The sequence below is a fragment of the Adiantum capillus-veneris genome, chromosome 15 (genome assembly GCF_014529385.1).
Source record: "Adiantum capillus-veneris isolate H3 chromosome 15, ASM1452938v2, whole genome shotgun sequence".
Classification (NCBI taxonomy): Eukaryota; Viridiplantae; Streptophyta; class Polypodiopsida; order Polypodiales; family Pteridaceae; genus Adiantum; species Adiantum capillus-veneris.
Genome location: NC_140945.1, coordinates 60,494,304 through 60,519,232, shown reverse-complemented (window position 1 = coordinate 60,519,232; position 24,929 = coordinate 60,494,304). Strand labels below are relative to the sequence as shown.

The 24,929-nt window shown below is 44.5% G+C and overlaps 1 protein-coding gene across 1 annotated transcript in view; it reads right to left on the bottom strand.

The window, feature by feature from the left end:
- LOC147440753 (Chaperone DnaJ-domain superfamily protein) overlaps window positions 1–24,929 on the bottom strand; it is a 111,774-nt gene that overhangs the window by 29,233 nt on the left and 57,612 nt on the right. The window lies entirely within an intron of this gene.

Genomic DNA, 24,929 nt, shown 5'->3' with positions numbered 1-24,929 from the left:
AAAGCCTGGATTGCGTTGCCTAAGCTTTCCGTGTTTTGCATCGGAAATCCTGGAAATCCGTACCTGCTGCCACGTGGCATTCCCCGCCTGATTTAGGATTTCCAGTAAGTAGTTAGGGTTAGGGTTTCCAGAAATTAGGGTTTCCGAAATCTGACAGATTTTAGGGTTTCTAGGAAATCAGGGTTTTCTGGCAAAAATTAGGGTTTTTGCTGCCGGTAGCCACGTCATCACTTTGTGACATACCCCCCTCTTGAAAGCATTGTAATCGACCACGATTACGCCTGCAAAACCGACAAAAGCCATAAACCGTCTTAGCAGACACTGACTGTTAGTACCTACGTACTAGGAACACACATCTAGCACATGTACCATCTAGCACTTTGTGACATACCCCTCTCTTGAAAGCATTGTAATCGACCGCGATTACGCCTGCAAAACCGACAAAAGCCATAAACCGTCTTAGCAGACAATGACTGTTAGTACCTACATACTAGGAACACACATCTAGCACATGTACCAAATCAACTGTCACATCACACGACATCACAAGACATCACTAGACATCACAAGACATCACATGACATTCAACATTCATTTAGATCTTAGACCATGATTTATCGGCAATGTAGTTAGCAATCACATCCAGGTCTAATCGGGACCTCATCGATGTCCGATTGACTAACCCCTATTGCAACCATGTATATTCGAGATCAATCAGACCAAAATGCTACAGTCATTTTGTCTATCAGTTCCTGCACTATAGAGAAGTCAAGAACAAATCAGTATCATAATTAGGAATTCCATTTCATAAAGTCATACAGCAGAATACTGTCAGCTTTCAGTATCCCTGAAGCTCAAAGAGACATTAGTGACTCTAGTATCTAGATCAAGGCATCTATTGACAAATGAGCGGAGCAACTCCCCTCTTCTGCATCCCACTGTACCAAATCTCCGGCCAAGCTGAATTCTGGGTTCCATTTGGAGTAGACTATGCTAAACCAAAAGCATCAAGGTAAAGTTTCACAATCTGAGGAGTATCTGCTAGGTCCTCCTCCTCCATCCACTTCGCATCCAATGCAGGATAGAACCAAGAACCGCCTTCAAACTTTACCTTTAGTCTTCGTATCCTTATGTGCCAAAATCTGTTCAGGAACAAGGATCTCCTCGTTTTTTTAACTTCGGGTTGCTCATCAAGCTCCCCATCATCAGGCACATCACCATTAAAAGGTTTCAAGAGACTCGCATGAAATGCATTGTGAATCCTCCAAGTATCTGGTAGTTTCAATCTGAAGGAGACATCATTTATCTTTTAAGTGATCTGGAAAGGTTTGTAGTATCGCATACTAAGCTTTGGAAAAAGCCTCTCCTTTCCCTTTTTCTTTCGTAGGCGTGCCTTCTCAAAACGTAAGAGCACCCAATCATCCTCCTTCAATTTCATGTCGCGACGATGGAGATCCGCTGCCTTTTTCTGTCGTTCTTGAGACTTCTGCAAAGTCTCGCGAACCTTGGCAAAAGCCGTATCCAAATCTCACGTATATTCATCCGCTTCAAAGATCTTATCTTTCGTGCTTAGGAAGGGTGAAACCCCCGCAGCACCTTCAACAATCTCAAATGGCGCCTTCCCCGTCGAAGAGTGTATCGTGTTATTGTAGGCAAATTCTACCAAAGGTAAGTACTTCTCCCATTGAGTCTTTTGATCAGAGATATAAGACTTCAACAAATCTAGAACCACTGAATTTGCAATCTCAAATTGCCTTTTCAGTCTGCAGGTAGAACGATGACGAGAACTGCAACCGCGTGCCAATGTTCTCCCAAATTGCCTTCCAAAACAAACTCGTAAATCTGGGGTCTCTGTCGGAGACAATCGTCTCAGGCATGCCATACAAACAGTCTCGCTAGTGATCCGGCTTGACTGTTTTCTTCACTGGAATGAAATGAGTCTGTTTGCTAATCTGTCAATAACAGTCCAGATACCATCCTGACCACTCTGTGTTCTCCGGAGATCAAAAATGAAATCCATCGCAATACTTTCCCAGGGGCGGGTGGGTATGGGTAAAGGCTGTAACAATCCCTGCGTCTTATGCCTGTCAAACTTGACTTTCTAGCATACTAAGCAACTGCGCACAAACTCTTCCACATCCTTTTTGAGTCTCGGCCAAAAGAAGTATCTCTCTAGCCCCTTCATGGTGGTAGCAATGCCGCGGTGACCCGTAAAAGGTGGACAGTGACATTCAGTCATAACCTTTCCCCTCAACGGCTGTGTAACGCACAAAATAGTCTTTTTCATCAAGTAGCCTTCCCGAAGGGAGTATCTAGCTATTGTCTCCCCATCCCGTATCCGTGTGAAAATATCTGCAAAATCTGTATCTGTGGCATACTGATCGACCATATCCTCGAAGCTCCTATGATGTATCATGGAAATAGCCAGAACCAGCGGCTTCCGAGACAAGGCATCTACCACCACACTCTTTTGTCCCTAAACATGGACAATCTGAAAGTAAAACTGTGACAAGATGTTCGCCCACCGCATCTGCTTTTCCGAAAGCTGCTTCTGTCACAAGAAGTAGCGCAAACTCTGATGGTCTGTAAAGACAGTAAAATCCGCTCCGAGTAGGTAATGCCGCCTTTTTGGCTCTTTCTCATATATCTGTGCTATCATCTCCGGCCTAGAGAACAATCGGCTCTCGTAAGCAATGACATGGCCTTCTTGCATCAAGACCGCACCTAGACTACGACCACAAGCATCACAATATACTTCAAATGACTTCTGCAAGTCCGGCAAAGTCAAAACTGATCCCGTAGTCATTCTCTTTCAAGGTCCGAAAGGCAGTCACCTCTGTGGATCCCCACGAGAAAGGGACTCCTTTCTGTGTCAAGATATGCAAAGGTGTAGTACGAACACAGTCCCAAGAAGCTTCTAACTTCATGGACATTCTTCAAGTCGGGCCAATCGCGGATAGTCTCTATCTTGGCCGGGTCCATTTGCACTCCAGCTGCCGAGACAATGTGTCCAAAAAAGTGTATCTCTGGTAGGAAAAATTCACTTTTCTTTGCATTAATCACTAACTTGTGATCTCGTAATGCCTGAAAGACCTGAAGCAGATGATCTCTGTGTTCTGCCTCATTCTTGGAGAAAACAATGATGTCGTCGAAGAAAGTGCCAACAAATAGCCTGTACTCTCGAAAAATCCTATCCATCATCCGGTTAAATGTCGCAGGAGCATTGGTTAAGCCAAAAGGTATCACCAAAAACTCCAATAACCCAAAAGTCGTCCAACAAGCTGTCTTGTAGACGTCTCCCAGCGCGATCCTGATCTGATGATATCCACTCTTCAAGTCAATCCTTCTAAAGCACGAGGATCCCTGTAACCTGTCGAGTATATCATCGATCCTAGGAATTGGAAATCTGTTCTTGATGGTGATTTTGTTGAGAGCTCTATAATCGATACACATCCTCCAAGATCCGTCTTTCTTCAAAACCAACAACACTGGGGAGCAATACGGTGAAGTACTAGGCTGGACAAGACCCTTTTCCAAGAGGTCTTTCACTTGGTTCATAATCTCTTCATTCTGTGCTCGGCTCACACGGTAAGGTGGCCGGTTCGGTGGTGTGCTTCCAGGTATTAGATCAATGGTATATCTTCAAGACGAGCAGGTGGTAACTCTCCTGGTAGGCCCTCTAAGAAGCAATCCGCGCGAGTGGAGAAAATCTTGGCGTTCTTTATCAAGTTTAGACATATTTGTCCTATCCTTATCACTCAATTCTTTCATAAAGATCGAGTAAACAAACAGACTGGATTTCATTAATTTTGAAATGGCCGAAGCCGATACAATAGGGACAGACTTGCCCTTCAGTTTAATATCAAGTACAATTGTTATACCCTTTTCTGTAGTCAAAGTCGCTTTTCTCGCCTGATAATCGACCACGGTGCTGTTCTTGTGGTACCAGGGAATCCCTAAGAGAACATCACAACTCTCCAAAGGCATTATGAAGAAGTCCTCATGCCCCAAATACCCCTAACAATGCAACCGAAGTTTGCCAATGACAAGTGTAATGGCTACGTCCTTGCCGGGTGCCGCTAGAACTACCTCTGCAAGTGGTCCCATCCGATCGGGAGTAATCTCGAGCCGCGCCGCCAATTCCGGTGAAATGAAGTTGGCCTTGGCTCCTCCATCAAAGAAAATCAGGGCCTCTTGATCTTTCACTTTACCCCAAGCTCGGCAAAATTTTGTACTCTCATACATGGTGTCGGGATCGGTACCCACACAATCTAGAACCAGTCTTGTTTTCATCTTGCCTTTTCTTCCACGTTCCTCAGCTGCTCTCGAACTCTCAGGCCTATCGTCGTCCTTATCATTCTGTTCTTTTTGTGCCTTGTTAGGGCACTTCGCGGAGATGTGCCCCTGTTCCCCGCATCCAAAGCACTTCCCCTCTTTGATGGATCGCGCTCGCTCCTGAGGAGTAAGCTTGGGTCGTGCATCCTTTTTCTCTGGGTTGCTCTTTTTCATTCTACTTTTATTCCCAAAAGTCTGTTCGGCTCGTTGTGTCATGTTCTCATCTGTGGGGTAAGTCAGACTGCCAGAGTGAATGGCAAAGCCCTGCTTCGCATGCCTCATCAACTCCTGAATTGAAGCTGACTTCTGCTCCCAAGCAGTGATCTCGGATCTCTGTAGGTAGATCCACGGTGAACCGCTCAATTTGTTCTCTGAAGGTGATCTTCTTGAATGAAGAGGCGGGAAGAAAAGAGCTCCAGAATCTTTCACAATAAGCATTGATTGTATCTTTCTTTGTCATCCGAAGATGGTTCCAAGCAGCTCGTATATCTCGTTCATATTCTTGCGCAACCAAGAAGAAATAAAAAGCTTTTTGAATTTCAGCCATTTAACTGGCACAGTCTTGTTTAAAAGAAGCGTGGACCACCAAGTACGAGCATTCTCCTTAAGGTAAGGGGTAGCTCTCCGAATCTTGGAGTGCTCTGAGTAGTGTCCTCCCGCGAAAGCAATGTCAAACTGCTGTATAAAAGACAAAGCCTTTGAAGCATCTGAGTATCCTGAAAAAGTATCAAACTTGATCGAGTAGCCACCTTCCTTAAACTCTCCGACTTTCTTGCTTTTATCTTCGAGAAAGTCATACTGGTTGGCTTTGTAAAAATTCTTCTTGTTCGCATAGAAGTTTCCATCATCAGAATCTGACCTGTCTGTAGACGAGTCCTCAGTAGAACTGTCAGCCTCTGGGCGAGATTTAGCCTTCTTTGCCTTTTTCTTGCCCTTTCCGAAGCTTTGTTTCTTGCTTCGCTTTTTACCTTTTCTGTCTTCTTCACTCGAATCTGAAGAACTAGAAGAATTGGAAGAAGAAGAACAAGGTACTCCTTCAAATCGAACACGCTTCTTCTGTTTCTTTGCCTTGTCAAAAGTCGACTGACGACCCAAACATCCCGGGAATTCAGTGCTTTTCTTCTGCTTTTTGGCTTTCTTTTACGCGTCAAAAAGCTGAGCAATCCATGCATCAACCACCTCTTGTAATTCGTTCTCTGAATACTGTTTGTGATCAAAAGGTTTCTTGAGAGCGGATTTCAGCGGTGTAGTGGTTTTCTACCAATGAGCATGCACTTCCTGAAAAGAAGTCTCGCTCATATATTTTGCCAATTTCGGATCCTTCGCAAAACTGAGCATCATCTTTGTTGCATCGCCGATCAATTGACGATGCTTCATCTCTCTTTGCTCCGCCTGAGTAGGCCGAGGCGGGCCATACTCTCTGTCTGAATCTTCATTGTGATCCTTGCCCGCATCTCCAGATGCAGAGGGAGTCGACTCATCCTTGCGTGAAGCCATAGTGCCGCGGAAAAAAAATGGAGGATCGGATTTCCCGTAGAAGAGAAATCGGCCGTGCTCTGATACCACTGTAACAGACTTGGACACTCCAAGTCAAGAATCAATCGCGACAGCACCAAATAACCACTTCAAACAATTCACAGATCACAATAGATTTGCACTGGCCCGGCGGAGTTCCGTGCCTAGAGATATTGGCCCCAAAGACTGGCGCCCCTTTCGGTATTTCTTTTTGTATTAATCAGTCAAAGTACAAGAGAGTAGTTCGGGTTTCACTCTTAGACTTTGCGTCTAGATGCTCTGAGAAGTGAGGCCCTCACCACTAATTTAAAGGTTACAAGGGATGCCCAAAAGCAGAGCCCCAAAAGCTTGAAAGCAAAAGCAAATTCTCTCTCTCTCTCAATGAGAATCAGTAAAGCAAGTTCTCTCTTTTTCTCTCTTTCTCTCGAAGCGTAGCTTAAAGAAAAAGCCCCAAAAGCCTGGATTGCGTCGCCTAAGCTTTTTTTCAGCTTTCCGTGTTTTGCGCCGCAAATCTCGGAAATCCGTACCTGCTGCCACGTGGCATTCCCCGCCTGATTTAGGGTTTCCAGAAATTAGGGTTTCTGAAATCTGGCAGATTTTAGGGTTTGCAGGAAATCAGGGTTCTCTGGCAGAAATTAGGGTTTCTGTTGCCAGTAGCCACGTCATCACTTTGTGATACGCACGGCCGCTCCCCTCATACACCAAAAAAGTATACAAGAAGAACGACCAGGACTATGCACCCAAAACCGAAGGCAGACGCTTTTGTCACTAGTTTCCTCTGGCTACGAGAGTCCAGAATTATCTACACTCTTAGGGCCATGACTAATCCCTTGAGAGACCCATTTCACCAACTTGATTTGGGCGTGACAGCGACCAAGTACCTCTGTTCAAAGGCCCAGGTACTGTGGGACTTGCTTCGGTCTTCCCTTTGGAGTTGCCTCCTTCAGGTAACTTATCGCTCACCTCACTAAACTCCCTTTGAAACCCGACGGTTTTCCCCTAGGAAGTGCCATACCCGCTTGGAAGGGTGTCGGCTCACAATTGGCGTCCGCTGAGGTTGGTGGTGTCTCGAATTTGCACCTCCCAACCCCTCTTAGGTGAAGTTGACCCCCCCCCGAGGGGAATGACACTTGGGCGCTCTTGTAGCTCATCAGACAGGTCTTGTCTAGTCATTTTGAGCCAAATGTTGAGGTTTTGCATTTTTACCATGATTATGAGTTTTCCCTCCATTTGTATTTTTGTTGGGTAATTGCCCTACCGTAATAGACTTGGCATTCCAAGTTGAAGATCTAATGCAACACACGCAAGAGAAACTGAAAGAACTAAACAAAATTGAGAGAGACACAACACGGCACGGCGAAGTTCCGTGCCTAGAGATATTGGCCCCAAAGACTGGCGCCCCTTCTCACTAATTCTTTATTATTATGCTTCAAAAGATACAATGTTTGAGGGTCCTCTTCTCTCTGTAATGCTCCCAAACCAACCGCAGAAGAGAGACCCTGGCCTTGGCCAAAAGCAGTACATGAAAATTGTTAAGTCTAAAAGCATCTTGCCCCAAAAGCTAGCACCCTGCTGGACTGTCCGTATGCGGTGCCACGTCAACATGTCAGTGCAATTCAAGACGGAAATTACGGAAGTCCATACAGCTTTCCAAATCATATTTTTCGTGCAATTTTGGGGGCGCCGCTTTATTTTCTAGGTTTTGGGCCGCCCCTCGGCCGAGGTACGATAAGTTGGAACAACTTTTAAGTGAGTTTAGGCCACTTGACAAAATTTTGTAAGTTGGTGAAACTTCGTCTGCCTCTTTCACAAGGGTTTTGACCCCTCTGTGTTCGGAGTCTGTCCTTTAGGTTATGCCATGTCATCACTTTGTGACACCCATCTTCCTCCCATTTGTGTTAGGTGATTTGCCTACCTTCCCCCATTTGTATTTTTGTTGGGTACTTGCCCTACATTCCCCTATTGCACTTGACATGTGACTAGGGTGGGTAGTCATTCACTTGTGGCTTTGAGTATAACAGAGTTTGCTTGCACTTTCTCATGCTTCCGAACTCACGCCTTCTCGTATTACCGCCCAAGTTTGGCGGAGGGATCTACTAGCACTCCGCTTGGAGGAGTGTTTGCGTGGACATTAGCAACCATTCCATCGTGCCCTAATCGTCCTCCCCAAGTGTTTTTGAGTGGGCTGCATTTTTGCTTAAAGCTACGTTTTTTTGCAAGTTTTTACATTTGGCCTCTCCCATTGCCCACTTCCCTCCCCATATCACTCCCCTATCTGCCACCTTTGGTGGCCGGATACAACCCTCTCCATGAATGCTTGAGTTTTTGTGACGTACGAGCGGCTGTGTTTTTCTATACTACATGTTCTTGCAGATCTAGAGAGGGAAGTGAAACCGGCATGTAGCCTTGCTAAAGGGCGGTAAACTTTGGCTTTTACCTGTAAATAAACGGTCTTACTTTCCCTGTACTATACGACACAAAGTAACTTCACAAACAAACCTCTACTTGGAATTCACCACTTCAAAACAATTCACAACTTGGAGTGCTCACAAGTAGACAAAGACACCCTGTTGGCCCTAAAGACTAGCGCCCCTTTCGGTATTTTTTTATTCAATTGCAAATAAACGACCCGAACACTTTCACCCAACCCTCACCAAGCTGTCCAAACCTATCAAGGGCTGTTTTCGACCCAATTGCGACAGCATAACAGCGCCAAAATCCTTGTAGGTCAAAAGTACACTCTAGGACGAATTCCCTTGCACTTCCGAAGCTTTCTAGCGAGCTGCAGGTAAATTTCAGCATGCTGTAATTTCCTGTTTTGGCCACTGTCAGGTGTCCAAAGACTTGTACAAGCACCCGAAGGCTTCTCTGAGGCTCCCTTAGTGTTATCTTGTAGTTTAGGTGCGAAATCCTAAACTTGCAAATAAACACAGCAGGTCGTAATTTTCTCTTTTAGATCGTTTTGAGCGGAGCAACACGTCTACGTGTGTCTAAGGAGCTCCCGCACGCAATGGGACAGTTTCCTTGTGGTTTGGATGACTTTGCATGTGAGAAAAATCTCCGTTTTCACAATTTATCGCAATGGAATTGTGCGTACCTGTGGGGGATTAGCAATTAGTTCAGAAAGCTCTTGCCTTGCCAAACGTGCATAAAACCCACAAAACTATACATGGTCATCTGAGTAGCCCAACTAGTGGGTCATTTCCATATGTGCAAAGGAAAGAGAGATGCAGGAGAGCAAATCATCGCGCTACATGAGACAGGGGAGAAGGCAAGCTTTCCATTAAAGCTGTGACCACTTGCACCCACTACTCACACACACACACACACTGTACTCACTCAATGAGCTCCAACATAGTCCCCCCCTCTCAATTTTGGGCATCTCCTCTTGGGATGAAAGCTTCTGGATGTGTGTGTTGGCCTACAGGTTGCTCTTCTGCTGCCATGTGTCTAGTTTGCCCCTTTTGGTTTGATTTCCTAGTACCCACCAACATTTAAAGTCTTGCCGAGGTCTTTACTAGTCAAATTCGAGTGCTGATTGGCCCAACCATCTTGTGGTTGCCTGGCCTTGACTCCTACGGGTGAAACTCTCGGCCAACGGCTGTTTCACACTGGCCATGCAATATCCAAGCATTTGTGATTTCAAAAGAAGGTCCCAAAAATTAAATAAAAATCAAAGGAAGGAAACCAACAAATAAAGTTAGTGTTTGTCACAGTCTCGTGACATACCCCCCTCTTGAAATCGCAAATGTCCTCGATTGCATGCCTAATATACATGCACATGACTTAGTGTGATTAGCACCCTTTTATCGTCACATGTATCTGCAAGAAAGGTTATGAAATATAGATACAAATGACTTAATAAAACCTTGATACTTTTGTCATTTCCGTCTATCATAAAAGTGAACATTATACCCTTAACACTTGTTAAGCAATGTACACTTCTATTGCATTGAATCCGTATGTACATATGATGTGCTAGCTCCAGCATCACCCCTCTTTTGAGCACGTTGAGTTGGGGCATACGTGGGTTGTAAACCAAAGGCTTCAAGGTAAAGCTACAATACATTTGGTGATTCTAACAGTTCACTCTCTTCCATCCAATTTGCATCCATAGTAGATAGTTTTTGCACTTCACCGAATAATTGTCTTGCAACTTTTTTCTTAACTTTTCTTTCTTTATGTACCAAAATTTTCTCAGGTACCAGATCTCATCAAGTTCCTCAACTTCAGGTTGATCTTTATCTGGCATATCTTCTGGCCCATCACCCGCAAAGGGTCTTAGAAGACTCACATGAAACGCAAAGACCCATAGTAGCGCATACTAAGCTTTGGAAACAACCTTTCATTGTCCTTCATCTTCTTCAATCTTCCCTTTCCAAATCGTATAAAAGCCCAGTCACCAGATGAAAACAAGAGTTCACGTCGGTGACGATCATCACCCTTTTCTGCTTTGCCTCGGTCTTCTCCAAGGCAAGCTTAATTTTCCTATATATTTCATCCATATTTTCTACATGTCAATCTACTTTAAATATCTTATCTTTTGTGTGCAAAATGGAAGGAACCTTTTTGCCACCGTCGACAATTTCAAAGGGTGCCTTGCTTGATGATAAATGCATTGTATTGTTGTACGCATACTCAAGCAAAGGCAAATATTGTTCGCACTTGCCCTTATTGTGTCACAAAGTGATGATGAAACCGGCCCGTAGGGCGGTAGACGTAGGCTTTCACCCGAAACTTTATATATATATACCTAGATGAATCCAGGATAAGCCTAGATTCACCTATTAAGGAAAGTGCAAGGTATAGACCCATGGTAGTCACCCACAAGACAATATAACCATCAACTCATCATGCGTAGCATTGACTAAATACCAAAACTTTACTTTACTTTAATACATAGAGAAACTTTGCAAATAAAAACCTATAACGGGAATTAACACTTCAAAGCACACGGCTCGAAAGCTAGAGTGCTCCGAGCAGACGCCGACAACCTGTAGGCCCCAAAAACTGGCTCTCTTTTCAGTATTTCTTTATTCCTTTAGAGGGTAAAGTTATAAAACTAGAGTCCTCGGGGTGTTCAGTGTATCCAGCTAGATCACACCTGTTTTGGTAAAATTCGGCAACATAATGGCCCCAAAACTCGCCCTGAACAAATCCCCCTGCTAGAACTCGCTTCCAAAGACATACACCCTCTGTTTTCAGCCCAAAAACAGCAATTACAGTAAGCTGTATTTACTGGTTTTTACCCTGTTTTCAGCCCTAAACAGTCTCGGAACTGTCCTCTAACAGTGGGGCACTGTTCCCAATGCTTCTGGCATCCATACGGCTACAAAAAAATCCAAAAACAGTGCATAACTAGCGCTGACAATGCACTTGTAAGGTGAGGTTATCAAAGTAGCAGTTAGCGACTCCTGTTCCTGCTCAAAGAGGCTCTTGCCTCGACACAGAAGCATAAGACCACACAATTGTACATAGGTCAAATGAAGAGCCCTCTTGTGGGGCATCACATTACTGCACGTAGGGGAGAGAGAGAGCAATGTAGAGTGTGTAGGACATCACTTCTTGCACTACACTGTACATGAGAGGGAAAGCTTGCACACAGTAGCTTTGGTACCTGCAACAATCCACCATACGGCTGAAAAATGCAGCCCCCGCGTTTATTTCAACGCTTCTATCCTCCTCAAAGTGGAAAAGGCCCAAAAATGTGCCAAGTGGCACTCATGCATGGTTTTCACGTTTTGTACCTTCCGATATAAAAACATCTCAATCGGTTGCTCAGTTGACTTTGCAGCCGAGTAATAAAATGTACCTCTTGTCATTCTGGAGCTAATGACGCGAACAGATTTCATGGCCCAAAATAGAAGTTCCCTAAATTTTAGGGGATGCTTCCATGTTAGGAGGGAAGCTATGGAGGATACAGGCGGTGGGGAAGAAGAGCCATGGCGAGAGAGAGAGAGAGAGAGAGAGAGGTGCAGAAGCGAGATAGAGAGAATGGATACTCAGCAAGAGAAAATAACACGCTATTGTTGATTGATTGTATTAATTTTTGTGGAGCTTACATATATAGAGCAAAATTGGCCATGCAAACTGGCTCTAAAGTGTCCTCTGCGTGCTATAAGGGGAGTCTCCCACGGGCTGACACCAACAATTAAACGAGGGCTTGAACCCAGCATTCCATTGGACTCTCACTTGTCATCTGACCATCTTTCACCAATGGGACCACGTCCAAAAATGCAATGTAGCCTAGTTCTCGGGTGATTTTCTCTAGGTGATCCCACCTTCTCAATGTGCCTCTATGGAGTTAATTTCCTAGTGTCCAACCTATTAAGTGCGGCGAGGGGACCTAGATGACTTTGAGCTGAGGCTAGACACCCTTTTACTACTCGAATCCCAGTGCCGACCAACTTCCCGTCCGCGCGTGAAACTACCGTTTCACACTGGCCAAGAGGGTCTCAAAAATTAAACGAAAATCATCGGAAAGAAACCAACAAGTAAGGTTAGCAATTGCCACGTCCTCGTGGGTGACAGATGACATGGCATGTAAAAGGGCCAACCTTAGTGAAGGAAGCAGCAGACATTGTCTAACTTATGGAATCTTGATGAGTGGCCTAAATCCATTAAAAAGTTGTTCCAACTTATGGTATCCCGACCAAGGGGCCTAAAACCTTGAAAATAAAGTAGGAAACCCAAATTGCGTGGCGAGCTGGTGATGTGGCAGGCTATACGGACATTCGCGATTTGTGCAGCAAATCACACTGACATGCTAACGTGGCGCACCGTACGAACAACCCTTGGGGGCGCTAGCTTTTGGTTATCAGATGCTTTTAGAACCTGCTTTTCATCTATTGCTTTTGGTCAAGGGTCCTTATGAGAACTGCCAAGGCCTCTCTTCCAGCACATTTGCTTGGGAACATTGCGGAGGGAGTAGACCCTCGGACATTGTACTTGTTGAAGCATAATAATAAAGAAATACCCAGAAGGGGTGCCAATACTTCTGGGCGCGGAACTTCACCGTCCTGTGGCATGTATACAAGACCGCGTTCAAGACATCCTTTGGATAGGCATTATAAATACTCTTGCAACGTTTAATAAGATGATGAACATGATTTTTAGAGAGTTCAAGTCATTTATGGGCACTTTCCTCAACAACATCATCGTATTCTCCAAGAGTGAGATAGAGCACAGATTGTCACAAATCGATGGTGTGGCAGTTCTTCCCGGACACACACACACGCAGAAACTATACGGACAGTGCTGACGTGGAAGAATCCCGAAAGTGCACCCACATGCTGACGTGGCAACCTGTACGGCCTTCCACAATTTGCGCTGACTGGCTGATAACGTGGCAGTTGTACGGAATTCCGCTTTTTGCGCTGCTGACTTTTTTATGGCAGTTTTTGACCAGTTCTTTTGGAACAGTTTGCTTTTGAGTTTAACTACTTTTGGGGCTCTGCTTTTGGGCATCCCTTATAAGAATAAAATCCCTAAGGGCCTCACTCTTTGGGGCATCTGGACGCAAAGTCTGTGAGCGGAGGACCCTGCGGGAGTTGTACTTTGCTCAAAGATTAATATAAAAGAAATACCGAAAGGGGCGCCAATCTTTGGGGCCAATCTCTCTGGGCACGGGGCCATGTCGACCAAATTGAACTGTGATTTTAAAGTTGTGAAGTATTTTAAGTGATTCTCTCTCGTGTCGCGACAGAAGAAGACTTGGGGTGTCCAAGTTTGTTATAGTGGTATCAAAGCATCAGGCGTGTGCTTTTCTCAAAGCATACCGGTCCTATCAAAGAGCAGACATGGCACTTGGGCACTTTGTAAATTGATATCGAAGAATCTTCGTGCTCAGATCCCGGACTTATTAGCCACTACCACCCTTACTTCATCGCGCACGCTCCCATCTTCATCGCTCTATCTTACAAAGCATAAAGCCATTAAGAATCCCAGATTACACATGGGTTCTCGTGAAGAATCCGATGGAGATAATACCTCAACGGGAAGGCAAAGAAAAGTTGAAATACGGCGCGGAAACTGAAGAAAAGAAGGAAGATTTGGGCAATTTTTGGTGGAGAAGTTTGCCAGAGTAGAATACAAGCGTCCACTAAAGGTTCACATGGGTGTGAAAAGATTGAAAAAGTACTCTAGAGACCCGAGATTTGCGAAACACCTCAAGAATTACCCGATTGATGAGATTCACTCGAGATGTCTCCTCTCAAGATGGGGTGGAAAGCTGAAGGGACAGATGAGTACAGAAAAGTGGAAGCTTTACTCGTAAGAAGAGCTAGAACAGAACTGTTGACAACAAGATGAACCAGATATTGGAAAGGACACTGAAAGGGATATTGATGTACTGACAATATGGTTGTTTGTGACAAATGACCGGAAATAGGAGCGAGGAACTCGCTTCTGTATGGATTGGGAAGCATGGACCTGGACATCCACTCTTTTGCAACGAGGTGAGCCATCTCCTTCATAGTTACCCGGAACGGGAACAGGGAATCGGAACGGGAGGGTCCGAAACGGGACGGGAACAGGGAGGAGGAGGGGGGGGGGGGGGCGAAACGGGAACGGGGCCGGAACGGTCCACCTAAAGTAAGGCTTGAATTACCTCCATTCAGCTTAGTCCCAGATAAACTCCTAAACAACCCCAAAACTGCCCCCAAATCTGCCTCCTAACCTGCCCTCAAACTGCACCAAATATGTTCTCCGAACAATTCCAAATCTGCCCCCAAATGCCTAATTTTGCCCGTTCCGCCCCGCGTTTCGCCGTTCCGCCTCGTTCCCCCCATTCCGGAACACCATTCCGGTTACACCCCGTTCCGGAACGGTGTTCCGTTCCCATCTCCGTTTTGGGAACGGGACTCGTCCGGGATGCTGTTTCGGAACGTTTGGGCTGTGTTCCCCCTGTTCCATGTTACACTGATCTCCTTGCCCGTTTTGCAGGTGAAATCAAGGATGAGATGGTGAAATCGAAAGCGACGACAGCTCAGAAATGAATCGAATATCCTTTCGATTCGAGATAAGAATGATGAATTTGAATGAATGAATGATGATGCATGTTGAATGATTCTAGTGCATCAAGATTCCCATATGAATGAGATGACTGGATACTGTGGTGAGCGCATCAAGAGTTCTTGCGGGATGAGATGGCTACACAGGGATCTAGGTGCATCAAGACTTCTAGACGGATGAGATGACTAGATGATTGAAACACTGTGTTCAATATAAACTAAGTGTGTGAATAAAGAACTTTCAAATAGGATTTTCTAAAGATGATTTTTGATTTACAAGATTAATGTTTTTCTCAAAGGACTTGCTAGTTATGTGCAGATAACAGGTGAAATCGATGATAATGGATGATAAAATTGGGAGCAATGACCGCTCTAGAATGAATCCGATAAGTATCATGAATTTGGAATGAAACTAATATGGCTAATATGGAAGAACCTTCTATTTGTGAACAGACAATAGGATTGCGAATGAGATGATGATAATGATTTTGGAGCAGTGACAGCTTCCGAATGAACCGGATAACGAATCATGAATCACGACTAATTCAATGGAATGAATGACTGGACCACCCTGTTCAGTATGAACTTAGTGATGGATTGGGATCCCCAGAAATAGTTCTCCCACACGACAGTGCTTGAGGCGAATGATTCTCGCACACGACAGTGCTTGAGGCGAATGATTCTTGCACACGACAGTGCTTGAGGCGAACGATTCTCGCACACGACAGTGCTTGAGGCGAATGACTACTTGTACACGACGGTGCTTGAGTTGAAAATCTCTGTAGACATGATCGCAATATGGGATTAGTTAACCCGACATCAATGAGGTCCAGAAAGGATCTAGATGTGGTTGCTAAATACGTTGCTAACAGTCATCATCTGAGATTTAGAATGAACTTTTCTGTGATTGATTTGTCATGTGATGTCATATGATGTGATTGCCGTCTTTGTACAAGTGCTAGATGCGTCGTGTCTAGTGCGTCGGTACGAGTTAGTTGTATATTGAATTGGTTTATGGCCTCTGTCTCTTTTGCACGCGTAATCGAGGGTGATTATAATTCTCTCAAGAGGGAGGTATGTCACAAATCAATGACGTGGCAGTTCTGCCCGCGCGCACGCACACACACACACACACAGAAACTGTACGGACATTGCTAACGTGGCATGCTGACGTGGAAGAATCCCGAAAAGTGCACTAACATGCGGATGTGGCATCCTATACGGCCTTCCGCAATTTGCACTGCCTGGCTGATGACGTGGCAGTTGTACGGAATTCCACTTTTGCGTTGCCGACTTTTTTATGGTAGTTTTTAACCAGTTGCTTTTGGAACAATTGGCTTTTGAGTTTAATGCTTTTGGGGCTCTGCTTTTGGGCATCCCTTGTAAGAATAAAAGAGCCCTAAGGGCCTCACTCTTTGGGGCATCTTGACACAGAGTCTGAGAGCGGAGGACCCTGCGGCTCAAAGATTAATATATAAAAAAAATCGAAAGGGGCGCCAGTCTTTGGGGCCAATCTCTCTGGGCACAGGGCCGTGTCGATCAAATTGAACTGTGATTTTAAAGTTGTGAAGTATTTTAAGTGATTCTCTCTCGTGTCGCGACAGAATGGGGTGTCCAAGTTTGTTACATAGACACCATTTGTTACACGTTTTCCAGGTACGGCAACAACATCGACAAGTGGTTAATGGTAGAAAGAGAGTTTTTCTTGCCAGAGATACACTTTTTGGGACACATTGTCTTTGCAAAGTGTGTAACAATGGACCTCGCCAAGGTTGAAACCAATTGAGATTGTCCAGATTTGAAAACTGTACATGAACTTTGAAGTTCGAAGCTTTTTGGATTTCTGCTCGTATTACCCCTGATTCATTTGAAAGTTTGCAAAGATTGCTTCTCCATTACACATTCTGACACAGCAAGGGATTCCTTTTTCTTGGAACGATCTGAGATTGTAGCATTTAAGACTCTCAAAGAGAAGTTGATAACTCATCCAATGTTGGTTTTACCAGACTTGCAAAAGCCATTTGAGGTTAGTGTGATGCGTGTGGTCGTAGTCAGGGAGCGGTCTTAATACAAGAGGGCCGGGTTGTAGATTATGAGAGCAGAATGTTTTTCGCGACCAGAGCGGGTTGCACACATTTATAAGAAAGAGCTATTGGTAGTCATCCATGCTCTTACTCAGTGGCGCCATTTTCTACTCAGAGCCGATTTTACTGTGTTGACCGATCACCAAAGTTTGCGATACTTCTTGTCCTAGAAGCAACTTTCGGACAAACAGATGAGATGGACGAATATTTTGTTACAATTTCACTTTCAAATCGTCCATGTTAAGGGAAAGAATAAGTTGGTGGCAAACGCATTGTCTCGCAAGCCACGGATTTAGGCGATTTCATCATCACAGCTTTGAAGCTATGGTAGATCAATACGCCACAGATCCAGATTTTGGAGACATCTTTGACTGGTTACAAAGTGAAGAGACAATTGCAGGCTATTCTCTAAAGGAAGGCTACTTGATACGGAAAACTATGTTGTGTTACTCAGAGGTTGAGGAACAAGGTTTTGGCACGGTGCCATTGTCCACCTCTTTCGGGCCATCGCGGCATAGACACCACCTTAAAAGGTGTGGAGAAGTACTTCTATTGGCCGAGGCTCAAAATGGATGTAGACGAGTTTGTTCGCAGTTGCTTAGTATGCCAAAAGGTCAAGTTTGACAGGCATAAGGCACCGGGTCTACTATAACCTCTACCTATTCCTAGCCGGCCTTGGGAGAGCATAGCAATGGACTTCATTTTTTATCTTCCCAAAACTCAAAGTTGGCATGATGGCATTTGGACAATCATCGACCGATTCAACAAGTGGGCTCACTTCATTCCGATCTAGAAGACAGTAAAAGCTACCATTTCGCTAAGCTGTTTGTCTCGCAGATTTTTCGATGCCATGAGTCTATAGTTTCAGATAGAGATCCCCGTTTTACGAGTTTGTTTTGGAGGGCAATTTGGGAGAATAGCACATGGCTGCAATTCTCGTCCTCGTTTCACCCATTGACAAATGGGCAGCTGGAGATGGACAATTCAGTGGTATTGGACTTATCGGTAGTCGTACATCTCTGATCAGAAGAGTCAATGGGAGAAGTATTTGCCCTTGGCGGAGTTTGCTTACAGCAACCCGGTCCATATGTTTACGGGGAAGGCACCATTTGAGATTATTGAGGGTGTCAAGAAGGTTCCACCTATTTTGAGCACCAAAGATAAGATTTTTGAAGTAGACACAGGGTACCGATACTGCTTTTGCCAAGGTACGGGAAGCTCTGGAGAAGTCTCAAGCAGAAGGTAGCACGCAAGCAATCAACGTGACTTGCAATTGAAGGAGGATGATTGGGTCCTATTACAGTTTGAGGAGGAATGCCTACAGAAACGAAAGGGTAAGGAGCGGCTTTTTTCAAAGCTAAGTATGCGATACTATGGCCCTTTCAAGATTCAAGAAAAGATCAATGAAGTATCCTTCAAGCTCAAGTTACCAGATACTTGGAAAAGTTACAACGCATTTCATGTGAGTCTAATAAGACATATCAAAGGTGAAGTGCCAGAGGAATAGCCTGAAGTGCAAGAGATAGAGGAGATTCTCATTCTAGACAAGGTCTTGGCTCTCAAGGAAAGGAAAATGAGAGGTAAGCTGACACGCCGGTATCGGTTCAAGAACTATCTGGCTTTGGATGCCAAGTGGATGGAGGGGGAGGACCTAGCAGATACTCCACAGATTTTATAGCTTTACCTTGAAGCTTTTGGCTTAGCACCGACTATTCCAAGAGTTATCGACGAATCAGCAGGCTGCATCTGGTGCAGTGTTGACTGCACAAGAGGGGAGTTACTCCACGTCTTTGTCACAAGTTACCTCCATGGAATATAGTCATCTGCTATATGACTTTATGTAAAGAAGTACTTTGAAATGGGAATTCCTAAAATGAATCTGTTACATGTGCTCTCTGATGTGTGTATTGTCTGAGTGCATGTTTGAAAGACGAAATGACTAGCATTTCTGTCTTGTTCACATGAGGGGTGATGTGGATATAATAGTAACGAGATTTAATCAATCAAAACATCCGTCAGAAATCTTCTCAGTTTGAATGTGATTGCTAAATAAGTTACAATGATCATGATTCTCATCTAAGATCTCGACAGGGATAGTGATGTAAATGTGATGTGAATGCTCGATGATTGTCATCTTTGTGCTATGTGGTCTAGTACTTCGGTACTCCTATGTTGGATTTGGAGGCATAATCGAGGGCGATTACAATTCTTTCAAGAGGGGGGTATGTCACAAAGCGATGATATGGCTTGGCCTAAAGGATAGAGGCCGGACATAAAAGGGCCAACCCTAGTGAAGGAAGCAACAAAAGAAGTTGTCGAACTTATGGAATCTTGTTGAGTGGCCTAAATCCATTTAAAAGTTGTTTCAAATTAATGTATCCCAGTCGAGGACCTAAAACCTTAAAAATAAAGCAGGAAACTCAAATTGTGTGGCGAGCTAGTGACGTGGCAGGCTATACACTAGCTTTTGGTTATTAGATGCTTTTAGAACCTGCTTTTCATATATTGCTTTTGTCCACGAGCCTTTATAAGAACTGCCAAGGCCTCTCTTCCAGCAGATTTGCTTGGGAACACTACAGAGAGAGCGGACCCTCGGACATTGTACTCATTGAAGCATAATAATAAATAAATATCGAGAAGGGGCGCGAGTCTTTGGGGCCAATACTTCTGGGCGTGGAACTCCACCGTGCCGTGTTCTCTCTCTCTCTCTCTCTCTCTCTCTCTCTCTCTCTCTCTCTCTCTCTCTCTCTCTCTCTCTCTCTCTCTCTCTCTCGGAAAAAGTCAGGGCTGTATATTACAGAGTACAATATAATCCCCAGCGGATGCCAAAATAGCCTATCACGTGGGGTGTACAAGCTGAATGTAAGGAGGAGAGCCACTATAGTGACAACTCGACTAGAACAATCTCATGGTGGTCTGTGGGATGAGTGGAGGAGAAACCACCGAGGAGGGGCATAATGCCACGTAATCTGGCCACCTGTAAGTGTAAAGAAGAGTGGGGATCGTGCCCAACGCCGAAGGAATGCAATCGGCGAGCCTCGGCTGCTCGAGATGTACCTGAGGAAGAATCCCATTGCCAAATCAGGGTATGAATGATGTCCAGCCAAATGGCAATGAGGGTATCCTGAAGGAGCTGTGGAGCCGCACTTAGAATGTGGAGACAACGAGCTCTCCAAACATTCCATAGTGTAATACTAGTGATGACTGAAAAAACTTCATCACGTGTCTGAGAATCCCCCTGCCAAGCAATCTGTGGTAGCATAGCCAAAGTACCTCACCGATAACCAGCCGATGTGAGCATAAAGGCTGGATCTGTGTCTGAGCCCTCGTAGAAAAGATGGGGGCCGGGCATCGGCATCAACAATGAGACAGATCCCCAAGTAAGAAATCCATGTTGAACACCTGCTCTGCTAAGTAGAAAGCAAACTGCAAGCCACACTACATGGGAAGCTGAGCATGACCAAAGACAGTGTGCAGGTGACTCCAGTAGTCGCAAAGGACAGCGAGTACATAACGGATCATGACCCATAGTAGCTAGCCAAGTCCCAACTGGAAGTCCCGCATGTGCAATCATCCACATGAAAAAAGAAATACGACGAGCCGCATGTAAATCCCAGATGGCGGACCAAAACAGCTGCAGATAGGCATGGGAGAGGCCTCAATGTAACCAGAAACGCATACGAGTGGGCTGCTCTGGCTGCTGTCTCATCAATGCTAACCGTCCAATCCTGACAATGTACTCAAAGAAGGATACAGGTGCACTGGTGGGGTCAGAGTGAGGCCAATGCCACTCACCTGGGTCCCAATAAAGCTGAGATAGGGCACGACCCTCCCACACCCAAAGCCTCCAAAGTGCAGCATCAGCGGAAGCGAAACGAGGGTCAACACAACGACGCTTCCCGCGGGAGCCAACTACTCTAATGGCCTCCCATCGAGCTCCGGGAAGGGCAAGGTGCGGAGAGGTGGCATCATATGTCAATCTAGCATGAATCCCCTGAGACTGGTCAGTATCAACTGTGAATAGCATGGTGTCTAAACGAGCTAATAAGAGAGTGCTCTGAGCAAAGAGGCCTTCCCAGCCAGAACGGGGAGGCATCTGAACCGTGCCCCTCATGACTGCATCCCACTGTGAAGGAACAGCGGAATCAATCTCAAGCAGTCTGTCTGTCACCCTGCGACCAATGTCATAATGTTCTGCCACAAAATCAACATCCAGCATACGTGTCTCATGAAACAACCGCATAGAGGCAGCAGGGCCAGTGTCCCAGGCAGCCCAATCAATGTGAGTCCTCTCTCCAAGCTGACGGAGTGGATCAACCGAAGAATCAAGAACTGCAGCATTCCAAATGAGAGGCTGGCGCTCAATCTCCTCACGACATGAGGGAGGTGAGCGTATGATAGCCTGTCGCATGGAAACCCAAATCTGAAGGAGCGATCGGATGAAGGGTGAGAGGGAGGCGGTGGACAAGGGGGCATCAGTAAAGAGAAAATGATACCCTGTCTGCCAAGTATGACCATCTCTCTCTCTCTCTCTCTCTCTCTCAGTTTTGTTCAGTTGTTTCAATTTTTCTTGCGTGTGTTGCACTAGATCTTCGGCTTGGGGTGTCCAAGTATATTACATATTGTCGGACACATGGCATTTGAGCTGATCTAGGGCAGTAGAATTAGCCTCTTCTAATTGACTATGGCATACCATGGCACTTAAACACCCTGTACATGAACAATCATGCCATCATATCAGATTTTATCTTCTTCCTAACAAGAATAAAATGGGCTTGACTGCTTTTATTGTTGCATCTATACCACGATGCCCTACATACGGTGGGACATGACTTTCTGCCATAACCTTATGTCGCAATGGCCTACTAACACATAGTCTTCTATGCATCATCATAATACCATCCCTGAGGAGATAGTGTTCATGGTGTTGTCCATCTAACAACTGTTCAACTTGCAAAATCTTCATCAGTAGCACATTGTTTCTTCATATCATCAAGCTCATGATGATAACGAATTGGCACAACAAAATTTGTGGCTTTCTTGATAATGCATCAGCCACAACATTCTTTTTGCTTTCCACATGCATGATCTGAAAGTGGAACATAGACAAAATGTTTGCCCATCGCATATGCCGCACTAACCCTGTAGGGAGGTCTATGTGGTGGGCTACAACCTGGCATCAAATCTATCGCATGATATTTAGGCCTCTCCGGCCGCAACTAAGATGGTAATGAATCAGAGAAACAGTCACTAAACTCTCGCAAAAATGTTGACCTTTCTTTATCTTACAAAGATAAATTTGACTGACAATTATATGAAACATCACGTGCAAAAGTCAAGTACACCGAAAGATGATTTTCAATTACAGAAATGATAGGCAAAGTTGATAGAATAGAGATAGATTCTCCTTTAAGCTTTACATCCAAGATGTGAGTTTTGCCCCTATGTTGCAAGGTGATCTTTTGTTGGAGACATCCAACACTCCCTGTATATGGAACATCCATGGGATTTCCAAAAACCATCACATCCTTCCAAACGCATGATATAAAACTCTTTTGTGTCCACATACGACTGAATCTGCAGACGCAGCTTTCCAATGTTGGTAGTTACACACTCTTAATGGCCAATACATGCCAAACCTACCTCGGCTGTGCAGTGTACCCCGTTTCTTCAGCTTTAATCCCCAACTTGATAGCCAACTCTGGTGAGATAAAGTTTGCCTTTGTTCCTAGATCAAAGAAAATAAGTGTTGTTTGATCCCTCACTCTACCCCATGCTCTGCATAGCTCACTTGCATCAATATTTGGCCTATCCCCCACCATATCTAGCACTAAACCGGCCGTGAATTTGGGCTTCTTTCCTTTCTTGTCATCTGAGTCAGCTGGCCTTTTCTTCTTTGGACAATCAACAGCAAAGTGACTAGGCTACTCGCAAATAAAGCATCTAGCCTCGGCCATTTATTTTCCTCCCTAGGCTTGCGCACAAAACTGTTTCTTGGCCTGTCCTCCAGAGGTCTCTGCTGAGTCTTTAGCTTTCTCTGCTTTTCCTAACCCGTGGGAAGCTTCAAGAGTCGTTTTCACAAAGGACTTCTTTGATGAATTTTTCTTTGATTGACCCCCTTTCACGCTGCCCTTAAATCCATTGTCTTCTCCTTTCAACAAGGCATTACCAATGTTCGTAACCTCCATCACTTGAGTAAGGGTGGCCACTCTAGTCTTTGTGCGGTAATTTCTGAGCCCTTTAGGCAGCCCACAACAATACTTTTCTATCTGCTCTGTCAATGGCACGAATCTATAAGAAGTTACTCAAAGTAGCACTTTACAAAACTTCCAATTGTGCTCTTGTAAATTTTTGCAATTAGCTGCATAGTGTTGGTGCCAATCTGTCATAACGTGGACTTCAAAATTATTTGATAGCCATGCAGATGCGAAGATCTGTTTGAAATAAACCCATGTGGCATGTTCTTGTCCTTGCATTAATAAAGTTGTCCACCACCATTGACGCCCATTTCCTTTTAAGAAAGTGGCAGCTTTGCAGACCTTCGAAGCCTCAGTGAGATTCCTCCCTACATAAGCAATATCAAACTGTTGGAGGAACGTAAGAGCCTTCGTCTTGTCTTCAAAACCACTAAAATTGTCAAACTTCATACTACCACCTTCTTTGTATGGTATTGGCTTGTCAAGCACTGTCAAATTATCATAGGGAAGTGTTTGCAAAATGGGTACAATGCTTATGAGCTCCTCACTCATTAGCATTCTAGCTTTTCAATGCCATATTTGCTTGCTGATTGGAAAAACCGGCCATACCAAAACTGCCCAATGGCACTCCAAACTGGCCCTGAGTACTCTGAAACCTTGGCTGTAAGCCAATATTACCATACATGGAGTTTAATCATGCCTTGCATACCCCCAAGCATTGTTCCTAGCACGTACTGGTGATTTCAACGCGCATAAAAGCCATGCTTTGAAACATAGATCCACCTCCAAGGACCAAAATACCCACGATGTGCCGTAGGTGGTTGAAATACCTGATGCATAGCGTCGAGAATAGTTCATGTCCATTGAGATCAACACTTGGACGCTCAAAGGTGGCTGGCTAAACTCGAAAAGCACAAGGAATTGGAGTCCTATCCACATGTTCATGGATAGCAAAAGTTTGCCTTGGAGCCTCAAGTGACTCTGCAACATGCAAATGCTCCTTGTCCTCCTAGGTCACAGTTGGGACCTGCCCTTGAGCCTCAACGGGCTCTATTGGATGAGCAGGTTGCCTTGCTTGTTGTGACACTGATGGAGCTTGCAAAAAATCCATAAACCTGGGATTTTGCATCAATTGAGTAAACACATTCACAACAGCAACCAATTGTGTTCTGAATGCATCCTCATCTAATTGCCCAATCATTATCCCTTGAGCTTGTGTTTCATTCACATCAGTAAAAGGTACAGACAGTGATGGCCGTGAACTTTCGCCAACCTCATGCACTATAGGAATAGCCTGTCTGTCCTGTGAAGAGAAACCCTCTTCACTAGGGTCATTCATCCTGTATATATATATATATATATATATTATATATAATATGTGTGTGTGTGTGTTATATATATATAGTGTGTGTGTGTATACATATAACCATATATACATACACACATATACATATATTTGTAGTTATATACATGTGTGCGTATCTCTCTCTCTCTCTCTCTCTCTCTCTCTCTCTCTATATATATATATATATATATATATATATATATATAGTACTTTCCCTGTACTATACGACACAAGTAACTTCACAAATAAACCTGTAACTGGAATTCACCACTTCAAAACAATTCAAGACTTGGAGTGCTCCCAAGTAGACAAAGACACCTTGTTGGCCCCAAAGACTCGCGCTCCTTTTGGTATTTATTTATTCAATTGCAAATAGACAGCCTGAACACTTTCACCCAACTCTCACCAAGCTGTTCAAACCTGTCAAGGGCTGAAATTGCAA